We start from the raw sequence: 4960 nt of genomic DNA, 5'->3' as shown, positions 1-4960 counted from the left end.
ATATAAACTTAATGGATATCAAGGCATATAGCATCCAACTTGCAAGTCATAAAATATGCTATACTTCTTATTGTAACTTCCAGATAATCAATTGATTTTCACAGAATGCTTTTGTTGATTTTGGCCAAACTCTTGCATCTATGGCCAGCCTGTGGTTGCAACGGAAGGAGTGTAGTTCTGATACGAATGTTGCTTAATATTTTAGCTTGTGTTAAGGAAGAAGATGAAAAGCAAAGCAAAGCAATGAAGATGTACATATGTTTGCCAATGATGTGAGCAACTTCCTTGCGAAATCAGACAATAGTTTTTATATACTGGAGGAATATTTCCTCAAAATTCTGTGCTATTCACAACATAACAACTATAGACTCAATACACTTTCAAACTTAATTGTGGTGCTAACACTGTCTTCATCCCTCTCCTAAGTCCAGACAATCAAGAAAACAGCAAACCGGGGGCCATCACACTTTTTCTGCGAAGGGCCAGTGAGTAAATGTTTAGGTTTTGTGAGCCCTGTGAGCTCTGTCAAAACTATTCAACTCTGCTACTGTAGCATAAAAGCAGTCAGACACATTATGTAAACAATGGGCAAAAATAGGAAGTAGGCTGGGCAGCCAGTCTGCCGACTCCTGCAGGAAATCAAGCCCTAATTTGTGGCATGTCCTGATTTTTCTACAAATGGGATGTCACTGAACATGAAGAAATAAGCCCAGTACTTCCACAAATACAAGAGACATAAATGACTTTCAGAACAAAGATAACCATAAGATACAGTAAAATTATTATGACGTAATGAGTTTTGAGTATTTCTTACCTTTGATTTTGCTATAATTTATCTAATTATAATTACAGACAATGTAATATATAATACTGTGCTTAACAACCAGCGCAGCTTTGTGACCTTGATGTATGAATAAACTCACGGAGACACTTGAGAAGAATCTGCCATACTTAGTCCCCTGATAGAGAGGATCTTCAGCTGGAAGAGAGGCTAGACACGGGTGGTGGAGATAAATTAAGTGCCGGCAGCAGTTAGAAGAAGGGACCGGTGTACACCTAGGGCAGCTGTGTTGCACAACTCCAGACATTCACACCGCCCTCTATGTGGGCAGCATCTGTTGAGTAAACCAGAACACCATGATTACATCTTAAAAACAGCCTTGGTGGCTCAGTCAGCAGAGCGCCTGACTCGGTTTCCACTCAGGGCATGATGTGAGGGTCCTGGGACTGAGCTCCACGTCGGGCTCCACACTCTCTCTCTCTAATAAATAAATCTTTTTTTTAAAAGAAAGTGTTGAATTCTTCTTCCATCTATGATGGAATAACTAGGACTAAAGTAGTGCTCTTGCTGTGAACATGCAGCAAGTTGCGCAAAATAAATGAAACAGAGGGTTTAGTCACTAGTCGATAGGCAGAAAAATACTGTGAGATTCCTGCCAGAAGAGAGAAGGAATACAAAGTAAAAAGTCCCACAATTACAGGGCATGTCGGTCGCTCAGTTGTTGAGCGGCTGCCTTCGGCTCAGGTCATAATCCTGGGGTCCTGAGATCAAGCCCCACATCAGGCTCCCTGCCCAGCAAGAAGCCTGCTTCTCCCTCTCCCACTCCCCCGGCTTGTGTTCCCTCTCTCACTATGTCTCTCTCTACCAAATAAATAAATAAATCTTAAAAAAAAAAAAAAAAAAGGTCCCACAATTATCCTAGATATCTTCCTGGGAGGTGCTCTGTAGACCACAGTGGAGAACGGGGTGAGGCGGATACAGGCCGGGTCTGGAGGGCTTGCTGACTTAAAGAGACAAAGATCAGGGTTCTGAGAGGTTTGAAGCAGTTGGAAGAGGGAATTACATCAGAAAACAAAAACAAACCAAAAAACCCATAGCTTCAGAATTCTACACTGGGAGAAACAAGAAGAATGACCAGTAACTAAAGGCTGAAGAATTTCCAGACTTCATACAGGTTGGAGAATCATTTTCATTTCTGAATATCCAAATCGAAGAGTCATCACTGAACTTTTCGAGAACAAGCAGAGACTGTATAGAGGTAGCCCTTTCATAGTAAAGGTAAATTAGCCCTAGGACAAATGCTATTTTTAATTCTCTCTAACAAAACTTAAAAACAAGCCTTGACCAGAGGGGAGAAGAAAGGGAAGATGGGCAAAATGGGTGAAGGGGCGATAGAAGCTTCCAGCTACAGAATAACTAAGTCACAGGAATGAAAGGCACAGCACAAGAATACAGTCAGTGGTACTGTAATACTTGTGGTGAGCATGGCATAACGTATAGAGAAGCTGAATCATTATGCTATACACTTGAAACTAATATAACACTGTGTGCCAACTGTACTCAAATACATTTAAAAAGAAAAAAAAAAGCAACAAGACTTGAAAAGATTGAGCTGATACACAAGCCAATTAACTGCATGACAGAACAAAGTCCAAAACACTTTTAAAGAATACACAAAATCTAGCACTCAACAACATAAAAATCCCAATGTCAAGGCAATTCATCAAAAAATACCAGACATGCCAAGTGGCAGGAAAATAATAGAAATAGACACAGACTCAGAAATGACAGAGACGGGACACCTGGGTACCTCTGTTGGTGGGCTTCTGCCTTCGGCTCAGGTCATGACCCCAGGGTACCGGGATGGAGCCCCGCATCAGGGTCCCTGCTCAGCAGGGATCCTGCTTCTCCTTCTGCCGCTCCCCCTGCTCATGCACTCACTCTCTTTCTCTCTCTTTCTGTCAAATAAATGATATCTTAAAAAAAAAAAATAAAGAAGGAAAAACCCAAAGAATCTGAAACAGGATACATACAATGAAAACCAGACCAAGGCACATCAAAATCCAATCACTGAAAACCAGGTATAATAGGAAAATCCTAAAACTATCCAGGAAAAGAAGACATACATCATGTGCATACATGAGAACAACTGCAGAATATACAACAGAAAGCATGCCAGCCAGAAAAAAAATGTGACCCGCTCATCAGGGAAAATACAAACACTACAAAGTCACAGAGAAAAAAATCAGTAGGCTTGAAGACAGTTTAACCGGAATGATCAAATCAGAAGTACAGATAGTAAAAGGTTTTCTTTTTCTTAATGAATGGAACTCAGTGGCCTGTGGATGCCACTGGACAATACAGCCCTGAAGAACCGTACCAAAGAAGCTCTGCCTTTGGCATTTCTGGGCATGCATGAAATTGATGATAAGGAAAAATGAGAAAAAGAAGAGAATAACTTATGAACTAAGGTGTGGCAGGAAAAAGTATCTAGTTCCTTTGATGGCATTCAGTTATACCTGCAGGGATTGACTGCCATTACCCAGAAGGCTTTGCAGGCTCAGTCCCTGGTACCTCCATAACTGGGAATGATATTGACCACGTGACTGCAAGGCCTACCCGGAAGAACATGGGCTGGAAAGGGAGAGCTATTAAAAGCCATTGCCTGTGTGGTGACATCTTGCAGGACGGAGCTGGAAAAGCCTGGGCCCAGTCAACCCAGCACAAGTGAAATTCTCCAAACTGCTCTGAAGAAGTACTGCAAAGAGAATCTTAAAGACAAGATCGATCACAGCAATCAGCTGTGTAACAGATGTCCTGAAGGCCACCAAAGAAAAGAGATTCCAGGAGTTTTCTGACATTGTCATACCTCTTATCAAGAACTCACCCAAAAGCACTGGCACTGGGACAAACAAAAATGAATATGGGAATAAGAAGAAAGATCTCCAGGTGGAATCTCCACTGGGAGCCTTTGGGAGCCTGGGCAAAGCCTCGCCCCCAATTGTGGAGGCCCAATGTTGTGATCGTCAGGAGCTGGGCAAGTGATGTGTGAGCGGCTAAAACTGAGCGTGTGGGAAGTGCAGTTAGGAAACCTACCATCAATGAATGCCTTTTTTCAGGGATTAATGCTTTTGGAACATGAACATGCAGATCCTGAGGCTCTGGCTGAAATTCTCCTTAAAACCTGTAAGTCAATCACATACTCTTTAGAAAATAAGACCTATTCAACTGTGAGAAAAGAAGCTTTATCTGTGAGAGAATTACTGCTTAAAAAACGTGAAGAATCAAGGGTGCCTGGGTGGCTCAGTGGGTTAAAGCCTCTGCCTTCGGCTCAGGTCATGATCCCAGGGTCCTGGGATCGAGCCCTGCATCGGGCTCTCTGCTCAGCGGGAAGCCTGCTTCCCCCTCTCCCTCTGCCTGCCTCTCTGCCTACTTGTGATCTCTATCTGTGAAGTAAATAAATAAAATCTTTTTTTTTTTTTTAAAGTGAAGAATCGAAACAGTGGAAAATGTACAGTGCTCCTGACTGGGTCTTTAGCTACTCTGGAGACAGACAGCAGACCTGAGGTTCAGGAGAAAGCATCAGAAGAAAACACTAGAAAATCTGGACTAGATTCAAAGGGGAAGAAAGAAACAAGTGTCATGTTCCCTGGGGGGTTGAAACAGTGGTATTCTTCGAAAATCCAAGTGGGAAAAATGTAAAGAATAATGTGTAGCATGCATCATTCCTTGACTGAAATTTTTAAAATACCTTTAAAAATCTAATACAAGTGTAACCAGAGCTCCAGAAGGAGAAGAAAGAGAGGAAAATGAGGCATAAAGAGTATCTGATGAATAATGGCTGGATTTCCCCAAAATATGGTAAAGACATGAATTCTCAGATCTAAGATGCTAAGTGAAAACCAAACAGGATAAATTTGAAGAAAATTGTATTCATTAGTCACATTGCAGTAATATTGGTATTATGATTTTGAAACATACATGGATGCCTAAACATTCACATTCACACATATAATACCATGAAAAAAATAGCAAAGAGAGATGAATTTTTAAAAATCAAAGGAACTAAATGAAAACCCTTTAATCTTTGATTTGAAATGGAAACATCAGTATAAACTCATGATTCATTATTCTCTTTCTAAAAACCACATAGTTCCTAGTTCTGCTCACTGGAAAGGC

The 4960-nt window shown here is 41.2% G+C and overlaps 1 pseudogene; it reads left to right on the top strand.

Moving 5' to 3' along the window:
* The first annotated feature begins 3126 nt into the window (after nt 1-3126).
* LOC132008854 (proteasome adapter and scaffold protein ECM29-like) lies at nt 3127-4394 on the top strand (annotated as a pseudogene).
* Nucleotides 4395-4960: the final 566 nt, after the last annotated feature.

The sequence above is a fragment of the Mustela nigripes genome, unplaced genomic scaffold (assembly GCF_022355385.1).
Source record: "Mustela nigripes isolate SB6536 unplaced genomic scaffold, MUSNIG.SB6536 HiC_scaffold_1680, whole genome shotgun sequence".
Classification (NCBI taxonomy): domain Eukaryota; kingdom Metazoa; phylum Chordata; class Mammalia; order Carnivora; family Mustelidae; genus Mustela; species Mustela nigripes.
This window is presented reverse-complemented; position numbering and strand designations above follow the sequence as displayed.